This window comes from Acinonyx jubatus, chromosome A1, assembly GCF_027475565.1.
Source record: "Acinonyx jubatus isolate Ajub_Pintada_27869175 chromosome A1, VMU_Ajub_asm_v1.0, whole genome shotgun sequence".
Classification (NCBI taxonomy): domain Eukaryota; kingdom Metazoa; phylum Chordata; class Mammalia; order Carnivora; family Felidae; genus Acinonyx; species Acinonyx jubatus.
In genome coordinates, this window is record NC_069380.1 from 22112001 (window position 1) to 22133413 (window position 21413).

The following is a 21413-nucleotide window of genomic DNA, read 5'->3' on the forward strand; positions in this document are numbered from 1 at the left end:
TAAGCATCTCCTACTATGTCCAGTTGGAAACTTGGGATAAAAACTTAGACAAAATGGTGAGTATCTAGCAGAGGGGGCAGGCAGGAACCAAATAATAGAAATATGTAGTAAAATAATGAACTGGAAGAAGCACCATGGAGAGAAAGTCCATGTACAATACCACTGATAACTGGGGCCAGGCAGACAAGGAAGACTTTTATGAAGGAGGGATATTTGAGATGGGTTCTAGATGTAAGAGAGCAGTGTCAAAAGCAGTCCCACACAGGCTCCTTGGGTAGCATAGAAAACAGTCATGATCAGGGGGGTGCCTGGGTGGCTCAGCCAATTAAACGTCTGACTCCTGATTTCAGCTCAAGTCATGATCTCACAGTTTGTGAGATTGAGCCCTGCATCAGGCTCCATCGTGGAGCCTGCTTGGGCTTCTCTCTCTCTCTCTCTCTCTCTCTCTCTCTCTCTCTCTCTCCCCACACACACCCTCTGCTCTTCCTCTGCTTGTGTGCATGTGCTCTCTCTCTCTCTCTCAAAGTAAATAAACTTAAATAAAAATAAAAGAAAACAGTCGGGGGCCTAAGGTACCTGTTAAAGGAGGACACACCTGACACTTTGCACTCTTTTGGGTAGCTTACAAGGGCAAGGAAGAGACTTTTCAGAAGGCATTATTAGATTTCTCTCAGTTTAACAGAGATTTCTTGGAAATGTATCCAAAGGACAAGTGAGAGTAGCTGGTTGCTTGTCCGTAAGCAATTTTGTGGTTCTACAAGCTGAAGAATGTGTGTAGCCACACACACAAGATATATTTGTATTTCCCTATATATTATAGAAGTGGAAATTAAAGAGCATGGTTCTGGGGCAACACCTTCCTACCACTCCTCATTAAAGCATATAACTATAGCTTCAAGTCTCTGTGGAAAGGGCACACAAAAGGGGCTTGGGAAGTCTAGGGTTTAAACCTCTGTTCTGCACCTATTAATACGACCCTGGACATGTTACCTCACATCTCTGGGTCTCAGATTCATCATTTAAATGCAGGAAGTAATATGCTGATGACTCACGAATCTACCTTTCAGTCCCAATCTCTTTCCTGAGGTCCCTACCCTTATGTTCAACTGCTCTTGGACACTATGTAGGTGTTTTATGGACAACTCAAATTCATTTTGTCCAAAACCAAACTCATCTCCACCCCTACCTCCAGTAAAAGAAAACATTGTTCTTCCTGAGGTTTTTCCCAGAGTGGTGAATAGGTGCCCTTCTCTGTGGCACCATAAGCTGGAAACTTCGGCTGTACTTTTCACCTTCTGCCTCCCCACATTTTCAGTTCCTCAGCATGTCCTATGAGTGTTGCTCTCTGTCTCTCCTCACTGCCACTTGCCCTCTTATATCTTATACTGCAACCTCACTGAGCTCCTTTTCATACTTGAGATGAGCCGTGGACTTGCTTTCCACTTGGTCTTTGAAAAGGAGGTTCTCTTTGCCTGGAATACTCTGACCACATCCCATCTGTTACTGTCTTCTGCTTAAATCCCATTTCCACTGGGAGTCTTCCCCCCACCCATCCTCCTCTGGACCAGGTTAGTCGCCTCTGCTCAGCAGATCCATAACGCCCCATACTTCCCCAAGTGCAGGGGTCCCTCCCACCCTGATCCAAAGGGGATACCTGTCAAGGTCCCCCAGTGGATGCCTGAAACCACAGGTAGTACTGAACCCTATATACACTGTTTTTTTCCTATCCATACACACCTATGATAAAGTTTAATTTATAAATTGGGTATAGTAAGAAATTAACACCAATAATCTTCTTTCTGCCCCTTGCCTCTCCCACCCTAACACTCTAAGTGTATTCATTAGTGGGGAAAAATAAGGGTTGAAATGTCTGGGGAAACGTAGACAAGAGCGTATAGGTTATCTTTTCTATACTTTGGTCTTCATTCTACTGATTTCTAACTTCATAGGTTTTATTTGATCTTCCAGATAGTCCAGAATATTTTTAGAATGGCCCTAATTCAGGCCTAGTTTTTAATTTGGAGGTGTTAGTTTCAGCCACACCATCTATTGGCAATTCCACTGATTTTTTTTTTTTTTTTTTTTTGCCAGAAAATTTGGCTCTGGTCAGCAACTTCAGCCACATGTCCTTATGCAGATGAAGTATCAAAGGCACACAGGTCTTCAAATAAAATGTCAAAGACTTTAATGCATAGTGAATGACTTTAATGAATTCTATTGGAATGAGGCTGCCTGATGGCTCAGTCTTCCCAAGGCGCCATGTTAGTACATTTCTATGAATTTATCTCTCAGTTCCTGATACGGCTGGTTTCTTCCCATTGTTCATGTCTCATCTCAAATATTACATCAGGCCCATTACTTTTCACTTTATCACATTGCTGTATTTCATTATTATCATAGCATTTATCAGTGACTGAAATTGTGGTGCTCATTTATCTGTTTATTCCATGTTTCTCCTTCACAAAAACATAAGCTCCATGGTAGGTGGGACTCTATATCTTGTTCACTGCTTATACCCAGCAGTTAGGACAGTGTGTGCACAAAATAGATGCTTGAATAAATGCAATGATGAATGGACGAAGCTTCAGAATGTGTAGGAGTTTACTCAGTCTATTCATCCAGTAGCCTCAAATCTGCACTTCCATGTGATTACTATGGAAAATGAGTTGCTTAACAATCTTAAGGTTTTTAACTTTGGAGTGGGTGGTCTTTTATGGGCTTTTCAATCTGATATTCTCTGCTTTCCAATCACATTATCTCTATTAGCTAGGTAATGCTATCTATATGGAAATTTTATCTCTCTCTCTAGCTCTATAGATATAGATATACACATATTTATATACATATTTGTCTACCGTATATGTATATATACATATGTATGTGTATACACACTTATATGCATATTTATCCTAAAATTCCTAATATTTGAAACAAACATGACTTACAGCAGTTGTTTAGTTAAAAAAATTATTTATTTAAATTCACGTTAGTTAACATACAGTGTAGTATTGATTTTAGGAGTAGAACCCAATGATTCATCACTTACATACAACACCCAGTGCTCGTCCTAACAAGTGCCCTCCTTAATGCCCATCACCCATTTAGCCCTTCCCCACACTCCACACCCTTCCAGCAACCCTTGGCTTGTCCTCTATATTTATGAGTCTCTTATTATTTGCCCCCCTCTCTGTTTTTATCTTATTATTCCTTCCCTTCCCCTATGTTCATCTAATTGGTTTACTTTTTTTTGTTTTCAATTGGGGAATATTTTCTTCAAGGGAAAAATCTTATGAGGAGGCCTGATATATATGAAATAAAATGAAGTCTACTGGAAGAAGTAATAATGGAAGGAGGGAGTTTATGGCTCTGCCCACTCTTTGGAATAACATTTCCTTCCTCAGGACTGTCCCAGAATGGTTTGACTACTACTGGATTATGTTAATACTAAATAATGTTTTTGGATACTTACTTTGTACCAAGTACTTTAAATATATATTTTTTATTTAAAAATTTTTAAATTTATTTTTACAATTCAAGTGTAACTATCATACAGTATTATATTAGCTATTTTTAGGTATACAATATAGTGGTTCAACAGTTCTATACATTAATCGATGTTCATACCAAGTACTTTACATGCGTCATCTCTTCTAATTCTTATACAGTCTTATGAGAGGAGTATATTGTTAGTGTCTATAGTAGGCAAATTAGGAGACTAAGGCTTTAAAAGCTTAAAAAGCCTTCTCTGAGTTCTTTGCAGTAGTTATTTTCCAAGATAACTGCCAGATATCCTTACCTCCTGATGTCTGTGCCCTTGTTCAGTCCCCTCTAACATTGAGTCAGGGCTGACCAGTGTGACCAATGGAATATGGCAGAAGTGATGGTATGTAACTTCCAGGGCAAGGTCACAAAGGCTTTGCAGTCTCTGCTTTGCACTTTTGGATCACTCATTCTGGAGTAAGCCAATTGCAATACCATCAGGACACTTAAGGAGCCTATGGAGCCAACATGGAAGGAAACTAAATATCCCTGCCAATAGCCTGCACCAACTTGCAATGTGAGTGAGCTACTTTGGAGGTGGATTTTCCAACCCCTGTCTAGTCTTTAGCCAACTGCAACCCTAGCCAACATCTGATTGCAACCTCATCAGAGATCTAGCCAAGCAACTCCCAAATTTTTGACCTACAGAAAATGTGGAAGATGAAAAATGATTATTTCTTGCACAATCCAGAAAGTTTTAGGGTGATTTGTTACACAGTGTTGGATAACTAGTATGATTTGTAGACAGTTCAATGGCAGAGTCAGGGTTTTTGACTCCAGGTCTGACTCTAGAGCCTATGCTCTTAGCCATGAATGCTCTATTTTCTTATATACTCATTTTTAACACAAAGTTAAAATAAAAGTTATGCAAGTATCTTACGAACTCCATGTCACAGATGAGAAAATGAGGCATAGAGAGGTTAAAAATGAATGGATGAATCCAAAATTTCAAGTCAAGTGGTCTAATTCCAAGACCTGTAGTCTTTGTCATTATGCTAACCTATTGTTATAACGAGAAAAAAAAACTTTTAGGAAAATCAATCTGGAGTTGGAATGTTGGATGGAATGGAAAGGAAAGAGCTGAAGAAAATAGTTATTTGAGGGAAATCAAGACCTGTGCCACAGAGAGTGACTACTAAATTATTTTCCAAAATATCTTTGATACTAATATTGGCTACTGAAAATTTGGATGGGAAGGTCATTGTCTGTAACTATAAGGCATTTCTCATATTGCAATAATCTCTACTCATTGGTAAATATTTGAGAAGGAAATTAACCATGGTCATTTCCCAATGTGGCCTGGCAAATGATGGGAGTTAGGCCAGTTGAAATTTGCTTTCAGTATTCATTATAATGTTTAGTCTCTGTCTTCCTGCAGCACTTCAATATTTATTTTTATATGTACCACTGTTTTTAAAAAAGGAAGGAGAGTGAACCAAGATTTCTGCCTTTGAAGTAAGCTGACAAATCAGTGATAATTGAGACAAGAAATCCTAGTGTAGGAAGAGAGAACTGATTGTGCTCTGTCCTTGGTAGAATTTTGAGTCATTCATGCCGTATAGTGTCTAGAGAGTTCTAGTGAGTCATGTATTGCTAACTATGGAAGAAAAATGTATTTTCTAAAGCTGTCTGTTATTACTCATGTCTTTCACTTGGCATCAGCAGATGCTGGTACCCTATTGACTGTGATCTAATAGAAAGTTTCTCAGAGGCAGACAGATCCAACACAATTTCCCTCTAACTCTGATAAATTTGGCATAGTTCTGTTATTTGGCTTGCAAGATGTTTGCATTAACATTGTGACTTATTTTTGGCTTGGTGTTAAAAGGATTGTTTAGTAACAAAATGGAGCATTTGGATCTTGTGGCAGCCAGGAGGAATGCTCTCATCTTACAATGAAACAACTGAACAAATGTTCTTTACAGTGATTCATTCCTCACGTGGGAAAAATTTCTTTTTATATATATTCTCTCTCTATTGGGTACATGAAGCCATTTTACCCTCAATATTTAGGCAGAATTTCCAGTGAGGAATTTGGGAACAATATCTGTAAATTATAAAGATAGGCTCTGTTGCAAAAGGAACAGGATTGAAACTATAGGATTGAATGTTAGGAACCACTTGGGTTCTATTCCTGACGGGACCAGGGTTTGCGTATAACCTTGAGCTGTTCACTTAATCTTTTTTTAAACTTGGGTTTTCTGTCTGAAATAGACAGAAAATTGCTTACCTATTTAGCTAAGGCAGAAACAATTTCCTGATAGGAAGGTGACTCAGCAGCCTGGGGAGGCTGTATGGCCTCTTGTCCTGGAAGTCTTCAGGGAGACAGAGGCGGCCAGCTGCCTGGATGGATTAAAGTGCGGTGTTTGAAGACTGGAGACCAGACCACGCAAATGAATCCTGGCATTTAGAAACAGTAAAGAGACTGAGTCACGGAGGGCCTGTTATTTGCCAGGCACTGTGCTGGATCCTGGGAGCCAACGGTGAACCAGACACGCCCAAAGTCTCTGCCCTTATGAAGTATATTGTTGAGTCTGCTCTGTGCATGTTTGCAATTATTCAGAGAGAGGTTTGATTTGATTATCTGGACCTGAGGTTTATTTTATTTTATTCTATTTTATTTTATTGATTTTATTTTGGGACCATGCAAGATCACTGCTCAGATACAATCATAAGAGTCTTATGAAAGAGGAGTCTAATATGGTATGGGGGTACTGTTAAAACAGGCCCTGTTAAGACAGAGCATGACCCAGCAGGTCAGATGGGAGCAATAGATTCATGTTGGCATTGTCCATTATCTGAGATGAGAGTATGGGGAAATTTTAAAATGTCTTGTGTGGACTTTCAGGTCCAAGTTATAGGCCCACTCTCCACTGCTCCTAGAGGGGCTTCTCACCAATCCGATGGTGTCCAAGTTGGATGATGATTTGATGGGTCTGTGGCAGTCGAACAAAGGATTCTGAGCACACGAGCTGCTTCTGATCTACAGACAGCAGGACATCCAGTGGTAGTGTTCAGGGAGTGAGGGTATCCTTGTCTTGTACCAGCATGTTGTTTCCAGCTCAGATTCTTACAGAGCAATGGTTCTTCCTCCTATAAGAAGTTTGAAATGTCCCTTCTCTGGACATTGTAGGTGTTGCTCCCTCAGGGAGCATGCAGCTTCAAGGTGCCGAGATGAGGGGCAGAGAGGACACTGCAGAACCACTTGGGGGGTTCTTTGAGCAGATGTCAAACCTCTGTGATTTCTCAAGTCCTTCAGTGTTATTGGCTCATCTGTTCCACTACAATTTTTAAATTAAAATGGTTCAAGCTCCTATCCTACTTATGGTGGGGGGAAGGATATTTCAGCCTTGAAATATCTCTCATGATTCTTAAGGGTTTACATTTCTTCAAGTCACTTCTGAATCAAAGTTTCTCATTCAACTGACTTCTTTTTTACCACTTTAAAAAAACCCAGGGGTGCCTGGATGGCTCAGTTGGTTAAGCGTCCGACTTCGGCTCAGGTCATGATCTCACAGTCCGTGAGTTCGAGCCCCGCGTCAGGCTCTGTGCTGACTGCTCAGAGCCTGGAGCCTGTTTTGGATTCTGTGTCTCCCTCTCTCTCTGACCCTCCCCCATTCATGCTCTGTCTCTCTCTGTCTCAAAAATAAATAAACGCTAAAAAAAATTTTTTAAAAACCTGAAAAATAACTGATATACAATATTGTATTCATTTCAGATGTACAACACCGTGATTTGGTATTTATATACAGTACAAAATCTGTCCCCATACAAAGTTGTTACAATATTATTAACTATGTTCCCTATGCTGTACCTTACATAAGATTACATCTTATTTATTTTGTAACTGGAAGATTGTACATTTAATCCTCTTCCCCTGTTTTATCCATCTCCCTACCTCTTCCCCTCTGGCAGCCATCAGTTCATTCTCTGTATCTGTGAGTCTGTTTCTGTTTTGTTTTGTTTGTTTTTTAGATTCCACATAAAAGTGAAATTATACAGTATTTGTATTCTCTGTTTGACTTATTTCACTTATCATAATACCCTCTCGGTCCATTCACGTTGTCACAAATGGCAGGGTTTCATTCCTTTAGTGGCTGAGTAAAAGTCCATTGTATATATACCATTTTTCTCTATCCATTCACCTATTGATAGACCTTTAAGTTACTTCCATATCTTGGCTATTGTAAATAATGCCGCAATCAACATAGGAGTGTATATGTTTTATTTTGAATTTTGTTTTCATTTTCTTCAGGTAAATATCTAGAAGTAGAATTATTGGATTGTATAGTAGTTCTATTTTTAATTTTTAGAGGAAACTCCATGCTGTTTTCTGCACCAATTTACATTGCTACCAACAGTGCATGAGGGTTCTCTTTTCTTCTCGTTCTCGTCAATACTTGTTATGTTTTGTCTTTTTGGTATTAGCCATTCTGACAGGTGTGAGGTGATATCACATTGTGGGTTTTGATTTGCTGACATTTAATGACATTGAGCATTTTTCATGGTCCTGTTGGCCATCTGCATGTCTTTAGAAAAATATTTTTTTCAGATCCTCTGTCCATTTTTTAATCAGATTATTTTCTTGATATTAAGTTGTATGGGTTCTTTATATTATTTTGGATGTTAACCCTTTATTGGACATATTGTTTGTAAATATTTTCTCCCATTCAGTAGGTTGCTGTTTTGTTGATGACTTCCTTCTCTGTGCAAAAGCTTTTTAGTTTGATGTAGTCCCATTTATTTTTTGCTTTTGTTACCCTTGCCTGAGGAGGCAGATCTAAAACATATTGCTAAGACTGATGTCAGAGTTTATTGACTATAATTTCTTCCAGGAGTTTTGCTTTCAGGTCTTACATTTAAGACTTTAATCCATTTTAAGTTTATTTTTGTGCATGGTCCAGTTTCATTTTTTTTTTTTTGCATGTAGCTGTCCAGTTTTCCCAACACCATCTGTTGTAGGGACGATGCTTTCCCCATTGTATATTCTTGCCTCCTTTGCTGTAGCTTAATTGACCATACAAGCATGGATTTATTTCTAGGCTCTATTCTGTTCTATTGATATGTGTGTCTATTTCATCACTACTCTTATCATTCTCTACACATGTTGTCCACCTCTTCAATGTTATACCATATTAGGAACTGCCAGATTCCTTCACACCCTGAAAAACCACTGAACCACGGCAGTGAGAGAGACTACCTCATGGCAAACAACCTAAAACCAGTATCAGTTAATCCTGAACTTAGAAGTCCTTGGGTCATTCCTGCTCAAGTATATTTTTTAGTGTCTCTGTCCTCCACAAGCCTCAAGTTTTCTCCACTTGGCTGAACTTTTGTCCCTAAAGCTCAGCTTCCCTCTCACACTATGATTCTAAGTAACTTTATTCTTTCTTGTCCTCATCCCCAAACTCAGCTCTGGGCCTTGTATCAGAGAGCTGGGAGAAATTCATTAAGCTACTCAGCCAAACTCATCTGTCCTGGAACTCAAAGCACTATTGCTGTCTTCCCTTTAATAAGGTCAAAGACTTAGGTGTGGTTTCCTTTCTCATGGGTTTCTGTACATGGAAGGAAGTAGGAAAGTAGGATTTGGTCCTTCCTCTGGGATGATTATGCCACCTTAGTGCCCCTAGAAAAGCAGAATGTTTTCCATTTTTACTACACAAGGACAAAGGCAGTCAGCATTTTGTAAAGCACATTGATAGAAAAGTAAGAGATCCCCAGAAATCCACTGGAAAAGATTCAGCACTTACAGGAGGAGTCTTGGCCAGTTTCATAAGCAAAAACAAACAAACAAACAAACAAACAAACAAATTTAGCATCACGATCTCTGAAATAAAAAGTGGGCATTCTAGCAAGCAACACATGGCTCAGGGCAAGATGGCAGGAGTGAGACACACACACAGGGCTTCTCTGGGAGCAGAACAAGAGGGATCATGGTGCTGGGGTGGCTCAGTCAGTTGAGCATCTGACTCCTGATTTTGACTCAGATCATGCTCTCACGGTTATGAGATGGAGTCCTGTGTTGGGCTCTGTGCTGGGCGTGGAGTCCCCCTCTCCATTTCCCATCTCCTTCTGCCCCTCTCCCCTGTTTGTGCACTCTCTCTCTCCAAAAAAAAAAAAAAAAAAAGGAACAAGAGGGATCCAAACTGGACTAAAAATCACTCCTTCAGCCAAGCCCTGAGGAAACTTGAAATCAATATCAGAATCTCCTCTAGGCTTACACATATAAGTATTTAGAGTGAACTGTGTCTCATTCTCATTGTGCTTTCATTATCAGCAAGTCGTCTGCTTATCTTTGTATGGGTCTCACCTGTCAAAAGGTAGCAGCATCCTTTACAGAGTGCTGTCTTAACTAGGCTTATTTATAAATTTTAAAAAGTGTTTTTATTTATTTTTGAAGGAGAGAGAGAGAGAGAGAGAAAGAGAGAGCATGAGTGGGGGAGGGGCAGAGAGAGAAGGAGACACAGAATCCGAAGCAGGCTCCAGGCTCCGAGCTGTCAGCACAGAGCCTGATGCAGGGTTCAAACTCACAAACTGTGAGATCATGACCTGAGCCAAAGTCAGACGCTCTACCAACTGAGCTACCCTAGGCTTATTTATAAAGCCTTATTTATTTATAAAATATATATATATATATATTTTTTAATAAATATATTAAGGCACCCCTAGGCTTATTTATAAAGACAGAATCCTATAGTCAGGCTAGAACTTTGCAGCCAGCAGTTTGGAGAAGGAAATATGATAAAATATAGCATTTAAAAAACAAAAAAATATATATTTTCAGAATAGCCATGTATTCGGAGTTCTCTTTCCAGTGGTGTAGGAAAGCCTTCTTATTTTTCTTATGTCATATAGAGTGCAAGTTCCATGGAAGAATGCACATAAATGAAATAGGAGGAATGTTTGTTGGAATAGTGGTGTATTACACGGCCCTCTCCATAGACGGCTAACCCCATGGCTGTTTGCTTTCTTTCAGGCCAGCAGGAGAATATTTATCTGCTATTTCACCTTCTGTTAAAAGGCATGCAAGGATATTATCTCTTTTAGTTAACTCAGTGTCGGCTGATTAGGAACCTATCACAGTAGTGATAGCCCAACATATTCACTGCTCTTGCCCATGCACAAGGGAAGGGGATTATAACTAGATCTGTATACCAGGGGGTAGGAATTTGGGGACCATCTTAGAATTCTGCCTACAACAAAATGCTGACTTTTATCTTTGAGAATGTGAATATATGGGAATAAAAGAAATAAAATCTCATATCTCATATCAGGGGTCAAATATCAAACTTGTACCAAGTCTTTATTCTATGTCTTTCTCTTTGTTTTCCTGCTTTGGTTTCCAGATAACAGAACACTCTTTCACTTGAATTTGGTTTTTTAGATACCACACAGAGAATTTACTAACCAGTGGTCATAGGAATTCTGGTGTTCTCGATGATTATATTTCTCAATGAGAAGAACTACTATATGCTCTAGTTCATATGTTATTCTTCTGTAAATTTGGTTAATGTTAATCAGCACCCTAGAGTCAAACTGTCTCTAGACATACCAACAGAACTGACTCTCTAGCCATAAAGTTGAGGACTGCACTCAAAATGTGATGACCAAGGGAATTGTCATCCTCCTAGACCTGAGTGGCTCCCAGCCTAGACAACAGCTTTATCTCAACTTTCTCTTACTGCAGCATGTTGGATTGATAACATGCTTTGAGAAGGCAGTGTCAGTGACCTTAATGCTCTGAGCCAGAATCATCTGGTGGCACAGGCTGACATAGGAATATGTTTTTCAGCTGAAATGAGCAAGCGGCTGCAGCTGTCACCACAGCATCAGTGTGGCTGAAACCCTTGGGAGCCTTCAGCTGACGGGTAAGGGCAGCTGTGAGGATGGCTTCCGTTGGAATTAATAGTGACTAACTTTTAGGATTAGGCTGCTGGGAATCCTTTATGTTTTTTCTAGTAAACATAAGCATGCACTATGATTGTTCTTCAACATGAAACACTTGGCTCTTATGCTGTATTTTCACTTTTTTTCCTCTTCTGGATTTTATAAATGCTAAGTAAATCTTCATAATACCAACCCCCCCCGCCCCCCCCCCCCCCGCCCACAATTTAAAGGATGGGAGAAAGAGGAAAAAAGTGAAGATGTTGCTTTGGGCTGCAGGAAAACATGGGTTTTATCTAATTTTCATTCCTGCATTCCTGAATTTTTCCTTTAGTATCCATCTATTGGGCTGAACTTCTCCCCAGATTGAAAGAAAGGCAAAGTAAGATGCTAAGGGAAAAAGAAGTGAACTTGAGTTATTTTGATTGACTAGGAAGTCAGGTTTTTTTAATGACTATTATTTCTCACACTATGAATATACCATAGTCAAGTCAAGATGATAAAGCTTAAGTTCACATTAGGAACCCAAGACTGGGAAACAGCCCCGTGTAGAATGTTTATCACACAATTCAGCCATGTATTCATAGCTTTCGATAATGGCCTATTGTTGGGAAAAAAAGGAAGGATAAATAAGACAGGATTGTGAAGTGATCTGAGACTGGTGAAAGCAGAATTATATGACGATAAGCAATATTAAATATTTTAAAAATATGTATGATGTAAATCATAATCTAATTATGATTGGGCTCAATAGAAAATAAATTTTTTCCTGTAGCTTTGTTGAGGTAAAATTAGCAAATAAATACTGCATGTATTTAAGTTGTACAGTGTGGTGTTTTGATACATGTGTGCATTGTGCAATGATTGTCACCATCAAGCTAACCAACATACCCATCACTTCACATGGTCACCATTTTGTGTGTGTGTGTGGTGGGAACACACAAGATCTACTTGCAGCAAATTTCAAGCGTATAATAGTGTATTTATCAACTGTAGTCACCATATTATACATTAGAACTCTAGAGATGAAGCTGGAATCTTAACCACTTGCTTATTGATTGCATTTAGAGCTCAGTCACAACATCACCTGCCTGGTTGTTGAGGTGGGGTAACTCCAGGTAAATGTGAATAAAATATGATTGGCTTCTCTAGGAATTATTCAAATTGTTACGACAATTTAAAGGAGGACAGGTTTGAAATGAAAGACGAGGTTTATTGATGGTATTTATCATATGCAGATATAAGGCCATAGACTGAGGTGAGGTGTCATCTTGGTGAAACAGACTGTGGCCACGTATTTGGTGTGTGGTACCAAATGTGGTGTGCGATTTAAGGCAAATAGTAGGACTTTCCTTGGAGTAATCATTCCACTAAGGTGTAATTTTTTTTCCTCACAAATACGTATGAATAACTGAGTTAAAGTCACACATTTCTTTGCATCAGACCTTCCCAGGGTCTTTCCTGTGTGTTACAGAATGTTTGTGCCCCGCCCCCATTCATATGCTGAAACCCTAACTCCCAATATAATGGTATTTGTAGGTGAGAGCTTTGGGAGATAATTAGGTTTAGATGAGATCATAAGCATGGGGACACCAGATGGGATTAGTGTCCCTATAAGGGAAGGAAGGTTACTAGAGCTCTTTCTTTCCACCCTGTGTGGACACAGTGAGGAGGCAGCTATCTGCCAGTCTGCTGGGCCAGGAAGAGAGCTCTCACAAGGGAAGTGAATCAGCTATACTTTGATCTTGGACTTCTCAGCTTCCAGAACTCTGAGAAATAACTTACTGTTGTTTAAGCCACCTAGTATATGGGGCTTTATTATGGCATCCTGAGCTAAGACACTGATGTCTACTATGATACAATGTTTACTCTAAATTTCCAGAGGAATATGTAATATTTAGTGTTTTTCAATCTTATTTGAATAAGGATTCTTTTTTCTCGGAGTATCTGAGGGAAGGTGTGGGAAGGATTCTCCTCAGATGAGACAAGAAAGGCCCCTGTCCTGGATCTATGCTTTAGAGGCCCCAGTACGGCCCTCCTTTGGCTGTGCCCCTTTCTACAGGGCCATGGGGATATTTATACCGAGAGTCACAGTTCATCCCTATATATCATGCTCTGGGCCTGCATGCCCTTCTATTCTGGCTTGACCTCCTGAGAGTGGACTCCTCTTTTACCAAAGCCTAGGGATGTCCAAGGGGCAGTCATTTCCGGGGACTTGGAGACAAAGTTTGGATGTGTGGACTACTGTATCTACATGTGATGACTTTCTTGTGTGGTCTGGAGCCAAGAATGGAAAGAGAGGGGAGACGATGGGACTGATTTTATCCTCCATGATCAAGTTCCAGTGCAGAATGCTGTGGAGTCTAAGAATCTTAAATTTGAACCTGTCCTTCCAAGTTGTTATGAACATATATTTGCAAAGGTAGGAGGATACTTTATTTAATAGTCTGCTGGTTTGATTTATTACTTAAAAATATTTAGACATATGGTAGGTAGGCCTCTATTTGTATGTAACTTCAAGCCCTACAAAATTTAGGAGACCCTAGGCTGTTGTACCCTGGGACACAAGTCTGAGAAGTTTGCTCTAAGCTTTACTCTACTGTATTACTCATCTACTACTTTATTTTATCTACCTGTGGCAGCTGGAATTATCCACACCGAATACTACGCAAGAGAGGAGGTTTTATATGTCAAAGTGGAAGGATTCCAAGTCGTAAACTGAGTAACTTAGTGCATTTAGCAAAGCGTTTGGCACACAGAAAGCTCTTGACAGACGTTCAGATATTTTCACTACATATTTTAGATTTTTTACTATTATTATTAATATTATTATCTTGCTTCAAAGTTGAACATTGCTGGTCATTAGGTGACAATGGCTATTGTATAACACAGTGTGTCTTCTTTGCCTGGTGAGAAGTAGGCTCAGTTGGAAACAGCTTCGGGCTCCCTCACGCTACCTCCGCCTGAAGTGCAGGTGATTTACCTCTGCAGCTGTGGGGAAGCATCAGCCTGCAACTTTACCCTTCCATGCAAAGGGGCCTAGAGTCTGGTATGAATGCAGGCCTTGTCAGGTGCTAGAAGTGAGCCACAGACAGGAATGATGGCCTTGGTATTTTCACTTCAGAGAGACAAGGGTGAATCTCCAACACCAGGGCCAGGCAGAAATTCTCACCTATGTGTTAAAAGTGTGGACTTCAAAATACCTATTAACTGAGAGAGGGCCAATATTTTAACCATTGCCATCAATTAACATAAGCATTCATTTGTTGGTCTTAGCAGAGAGGAGGGTCCTGATGGAACTGGAGAAAGAAGATTACATTTCAAGGAAAGGAAGAGAGAGTGGATAGTATGGAGCAGTGATTCTCAAATGTTAGCATGCAATAGAATCACCTGGAGGCCTTAGGCAAACACAGGTTACTGGACCCCTACACCCAGAGCTTCTGACTCAGTAGTCCTGGAGTGAGGCCTGAGAACTTTGATTTCTAACAAGTTCCCAGGTGATGCTGATGCTGCTAGTTTGGGAGAGCCACTGATCTGGAGCTCTGGGCACTGTTTTGAATGGCTATAGTTTTGGGAATAAAGAGACAGACATGGGGCAGGATAAAGCACTAATGATGAATGTGGCCCATTTCCTAGCTTAGCCTGGGAAAGTGGCTTTCAAGTCTCTTGTCTTATTTAGTGTTTGATTATTGCTGCTCTGGAGCAAAACCTCTCTTAGCTGCTAGTGCTTGATGCATAGTGGGTGTTCAATCAACATTTGTTGAATCAAGTGTTGCTCAAACAGAATTCCCAGAGATCAAGGAATTCGCACAAATACAAAATTAATAGGCATATCTACTGAAAAGTTAATTTGTCTGGCACCCCCAGATAATGAGATGGGTTTATTAAGTAACTAAAGTCAGGGCCTTTCTAAAGGGTGAAAAGCCTTGGGCAACTCAGTCAGTGTGGGTTCCTAAGATAATCAATCGCACTTGAAAGGAGACACTGTCAGCATCTTTCATAGGCCCCTTGGGTTATCTTTATTCAAGACAGAAATTTTAAAATTGAATTTTAATAATGTACTAAAATAGAAGAGTGAGATACAGCACCACCATGGAGCCTAGGACAGCTGCATCCGTTGCCCCACCCAAGGGATGGCTCTAATTGGAATATACCATCTAAAACATCAAACTCATTAAAAAATTTTTTTTAATGTTTATTTATTTTTGAGAGAGACAGAGACAGAGCATGAGCCAGGGAGGGGCAGAAGGAAAGAGAGACAGAATCTGGAGCAGGCTCCAGGCTCTGAGCTGTCAGCACAGAGCCTGACACGGGGCTCAAACTCACCAACCGCAAGATCATGACCTGAGCCAAAGTCGGATGCATAACCAACTGAGCCACCCAGGCACCCCCAACCTCATTTTACTTTAGCCATTTTAGGGCCTAATATAACAGAAGTTTATTTTATGCTTCATAATAATCCAGTGCAGTTGTAGGTCAAGTGGAGGTGGTGTGTGTGTGTGTGTGTGTGTGTGTGTGTGTGTGTGTATTGGGAGCAGGAGGTACTTATTCTGACGAAGCTCTGCCATCTTCAGTGCTAGCTTTCCAAGATTACCCTGAATGTCAACAGTCAGGTAGCAGAGGAGTACCAAACATGAAGGCTTGTGACTGGGAATCTTAAGTTGATGAACATCACTTGTGTGCACTTTCCTTCAGCTAAGGGTTTAATTACCTGGCTGCATCTAACTGCAAAAGTGGGTTCAAAATATAGTTTTTGGGGGCATCTGTGTGGTTCAGTCAGTTAAGTGTCCGACTTTGGCTCAGGTCATGATTTCACAGTTCGAGCCCTGTGTCAGGCTCTGTGCTGACAGCTCAGAGCCTGGAGACTGCTTCAGATTTTGCATCTCCCTCTCCCTCTGCCCCTCCCCTACTCATGCTCTGTCTCTCTCTCTCTCTTTCAAAAATAAATAAATGTTAAAAAGAAAAGAAATATAGCCTTTTGCTGGGCAGTCCCTTCTCAGTGGCACCTTTACACAATGGAAAAAAAGGACAAATATTTGGTATATAGAGAGCTCTGTTGATACAAATGGAAATCTTAAAATTTATGATTCCTGTTCCTGATACATAGGAGGTAATCTTTTCATGAAAATTTAGTGCAGTGTTTCCCAGCGTTGATTCCTAGTTAATCTAATTCTGTGAGGTGTTCTTTCTTTTAAAATTTATTTTTAATGTTTTTATTTAGTTTTTGTGACAGACAGACCATGAGCAGGGGAGGGCAGAGAGAGTGGGAGACACAGAATCCAAAGCAGGCTCCAGGCTCTGAGCTGTCAGCACAAAGCTTGACATGAGGCTGGAACTCACAGACTGTGAGATCATAACCTGAGCTGAAGTCGGACGCTTAACCGACTGAGCCATCCAGGCACCCCATGTGAGGTGTTATTAAAACAAAAATAAACGAGACAAAAGTTTTGTCACCTGGGTGCCTCAGTAGGCTGAGTGTCTGACTATTGGTTTCAGCTCATGTCTTGATCTCAGGGTCATGGGTTTGAGTCCTGCATTGGGCATGAAGCCTACTTAAAAAAAAGAAAAGAAAGTTTAGGAAACACAGCATGTCATATTTTTCTCTTAGAAAACCATGACATGCTGGGATGTCTGGTGGCTCAGTCGGTTGAGCGTCCAACTTAGACTCAGGTCATGATCTCATAGTCCGTGAGTTTGAGCCCTGCGTCGGGCTCTGTGCTGACAGCTCAGAGTCTGGAGCCTGCTTTGGATTCTGTGTCTCCCTCTCTCTGCCCCTTTCCCGCTCATGCTCTGTCTCTCTCTGTCTCTCAAAAAATGAATAAACATTAAAAAAAATTTTAAAAAAAGAAAGAAAACCATCACATGCTTTAGCATCCTAAGGGGTATGAAAAGTTGTAAAGACACTATTTTAATTTAATTCAGTATTTTTTGCACTTATTACCATAGAACCTTTGTTTTAGCAACATGTATTGCTATCCTGCAGATCTAGGGTCATCATTAACTGTCAGTGATTGTCTTCTGCTCTGACATAGTTGAGAAGCTATTGACATAGGTGGGTTGTTTCCCCCACACCAGATGACCTAGACTATTACTGGTTTGAGTTTGTCTGTCTTTTTCTTCTCTTTTCTTTTTAAAATTTGTGTTTGTATTTCTCCCACTTCCCTCTTATGTTGGGTTATTAGGCTCTCCCTTTTACATAGCTAGTGTTTTTCCTCTTAGTGTTTCTCCCACCCTGGCCTTCTCCTTGGATTCTTCTAATCTTCTTTGGGCTGAGTCATCAAGCTTGCCTGCAATATTAAAAATAAACTTCATTCAACATACAATTTATTGCAATAGACAATAATATACAAGTATACAATATGATAAATATCATTATGATGGCAACCATATTAGAATATCTACATGTATCAAAGGAACAGGATGTACACCTTAAATTTATGCAATGTTACATGTCAAATATATCCAGCTTAAGAAACAAACTTCTAACAGAGTCTTGCAGTGATTGGGGAGGTATTTCTTTTGGGTAAGTTACTAGGCTTAAGTCGATATATTTTGCAAAATCTATTTTTATTGTTCTGATGTTTCCTCCTTACTTCCTGTTTCTTGCTTCTCCTCTAGAAAGAAGAGTTCTGAGAAGCTGAAGCAAGTAATACTCTTCTCACATGGTCAATAGACCTAGTTTCTTCCCAGTAACACAGGGGTACTCAAGACAGAAGTCAACCAACCTCAGCTCCAACAGGTCTTACCATTGATTCCTCCATAATTCCAACTCCCAAATAGGGAACGCTTGTAGATATTAATTGTATTTTAACATGGTGACTCTTTTAATTCATCTCAGGTTATTTAAAAGAATGGATTTGGAAAATACACGGTCACTCTTTCATCTGGTCTTCTTCATCTTTCCCTGGTGTGTCTAGAGGTGTGAGGTGAGAAAATAAAATATTTTGTGGGTGACAGACTTGTAGTTCTGTGCTTCATTGTAATCCAGCCTACGTTTTCTATCCAACACAGGGTCAAAAAAACAAGCTTAGGGAAAAGAAGGAATGAGCTGTGTTTGTTTTAGGTATTTAATAGTTCTTTGTTGGTTTGCATGCTGAAGGATGTCTGACTACTGTTATATATTTATAAAGAAAATTTCTTAAGGGTTGCAGAGACTATTTGATCCCAGTACGTGGGGAAGCCTGCTGGTTCTCGCTGCTTCTGAGGAGGAGTGTATATTTTAGCTTCTTACACACTGCACTGTCTATGATTTAAGAGTTTCAGATGACAGGAAGAGAAAGAAAAACTTGTGTTCTTTTCTATCAGGTATTCTTAGAAATGCCGATTCATTTTTCTGAAGTATATATAGCACAAGTTAACGAGAAAATGAGTCACTTCCAGCCCTGCGTGGGAACCGTGACACTAGTAACACAGCTTACTTACTGTAGCTTGAAAGCAACATCCTCTGAGTTTTTTTAGGTTACAATTGGATTACCAACCTGAGAAAGCAAACCTATGAAGAGGGCTTACACCTCAGCCCAGTTTAGGGTTGTTGTCGAAGTTAATTGGACACATGTTTAATAACAATATGTGTGAGTGTTACTGTGCTGAATGGTAATTAGGTAGAAATGGTACTTAGTCCATATAGAGGCCTGTTTTGTCATGGTCAAACCATGCATTTCTAGAACTCTGGCGGGTGTCACATCCTTCAACCCCTGTGGAAGAGAACCAGAACTGGACACGCGTTCAACACTGAAGATAAAATTTTATTTGAACCCCCACCCCCACCCCCACCAAACTATTGCAATAGGGATAAAGAGACTCAGTATGGAACTGAGCTCAGTACTGGGTACAGCATGGGCAAGTGGGGCTTTATAGCCAAGGAGCAGGGTGGGGGCAGAGGTCAGGATGGAAAATCACTAGGAGGAAACCTCAGGGGTGAGGAGGCATTCTGGCTAGACCAACCTGGTAAGATTCTTGCTGAAAGCAGGCCAGGATGATTAGATACTGAGGATAGGGGATAAAGAATTTGACCAGATATTGAGGGGTAATCTTACTAAATGGATCTAGCAGGATTTTTGCTAAAACTCGTGATGCACAGATAGACACATAAGCCCAATGGTTGGAGCCTAGCTGAGATGAAAGTCTGAGGAGCCTGACCAAATTTGGTCAAGAAGATCATCTTTGTCACCCCTATATCCTATCATTTTTCCCGTCTCAGTTCTCTTCTCTCCAAGCCACTTAACCTGCACCTGCTGCCAGTCCCCAGTCTCTGCCCCAATCCAACTGCAAGCAGAAGGAATCTCAAGGATGGCAGACTGATTTCAGAGATGCCTGCTCTTGGTGGGCAGGGGCTACCAGCAGCTCAGAGTGAACAGTCTGGGTCTGGGCTGGGTAGGACAGGACACCCTGGGACAGGAAAAGAACCTGCAGCTAGCTTGCCTTGGGACAGGACGTGATTTATGAAGCCTAAGATTTGTATCATTTATGAAAATATATGACCATGGGAACAGCTTGCTAGGGCTTTGGAAGAGGTCTGTGCAAAGGAGAGCTAAAACTTAGCTTCCTGGTGAATCTCCCACTGACCAAGCCACAAGCATTCTCTGATCCAGCACTCCAGATCTCAATGGCCCATTTGTTCTCGCCACCACTCCAACTTTGTTTTTGTTTTTTTTTTTTATTTTTGTAAACATTTATTTATTATTGAGAGAGAGAGAGAGACAGAGCGTGAGCGGGGGAGCGGCAGAGAGAGAGGGAGACACAGAAGCCAAAGCAGGCTCCAGGCTCTGAGCTGTCAGCACAGAGCCCAATGTGGGGCTCGAATCCACGGACCGCAAGATCATGACTTGAGCCAAAGTCGGATGCTCAACCGACTGAGCCACCCAGGAGCCCCCCAACTTTGTTTTTTTAACAATAAAATTTTTATTTTTAAAAATTAATTTATTTTTATATTCAGTATAGTTAATTTACAGTGTTATATTAATTTCAGGCATACAAAATAGTGATTCAACAATTCTATACATCACTCAATGCTCATCACAATAAGTGTACCTTAATCCCCTTCACCTATTGCACACCACCCCCCCCACCGTACTTCCCCTATGGCAACCACCAGTTTGCTCTCCGTATGTAAGAGTCTGTTTTTTTGTGTGGTGTCTCTTTTTTCCTTTGTTCATTTGTTTTGTTTCTTGAATTCTACATATGAGTGAAATCATATGGTGTTTGTGACCACTCCAACTTTTCAATATTTTTCCCTTTATGGCTAGTGCTTCTTGTGCCCTACTTAAGAAATTTTTGCCTATCAAGATGAGATCTTTTTGTATTTTCTTGTAAAAGCTAAATTGTTTGACACTTAGATCTATACCCCATCTGGAATTGAACTTTTTGTGTTGTGTGATAGATACAACATAGTAGTAGATTGTAGTCGAGATTCATTTTTTTTCCACACAAATATCCAGTTGACCCAGCACCATTTTTTAAAAGAATGAAATATCCTTTCTGCACTACAGTACATAATCATCTTTATTTTATTAGGTAACCTATGTTTCTGTACTTTATTCTTCTTCCATCAGTCAATTTGCCTCTACTTACACCAATAATACATGATTTTAATTACTAGAACTTTAAAAATAAGTCTTGATAGGGGAGCCTGTGTACCTCAGTTGGCTAAGCATCCAACTCTTGATTTCAGCTCAGGTCATGATTTCAGGTTGTGGGATCAAGCCCTAGGTCGGGCTCCATGTGGGTGTGGAGATGACTGAGGATTCTCTTTCTCTCTCTCTTCCCTTCTGCCCCTTTCCTGCTCATATGCGTGCACATGCACACTCTCTTTCTCTCAAAAATTAAAATTCTAAAAAAAAAAAAAAGGCATAGTCTTGATATTTGTTAGTATAAGTCCTCTAGCTTTTGTTCTTCTTTTTCTTTTTAATATATTTCTTTTTTCAACGTTTTATTTATTTTTGGGACAGAGAGAGACAGAGCATGAACGGGGGAGGGGCAGAGAGAGAGGG

The 21413-nt window shown here is 40.2% G+C and overlaps 1 long non-coding RNA gene across 2 annotated transcripts; it reads left to right on the forward strand.

Annotated features, from left to right (window-relative positions):
- The first annotated feature begins 11267 nt into the window (after nt 1-11267).
- Nucleotides 11268-18536, forward strand: LOC128313914 (uncharacterized). Of its 2 annotated transcripts, XR_008295031.1 has the most exons (4): nt 11268-11408; nt 14701-14770; nt 18043-18163; nt 18263-18536. It is a non-coding gene; the product is annotated as an uncharacterized LOC128313914 (long non-coding RNA). The 2 variants fall into 2 exon arrangements; XR_008295017.1 differs by lacking the exon at nt 14701-14770 and having other exon boundaries at nt 11274-11408.
- The last annotated feature ends 2877 nt before the right edge of the window (nt 18537-21413 follow it).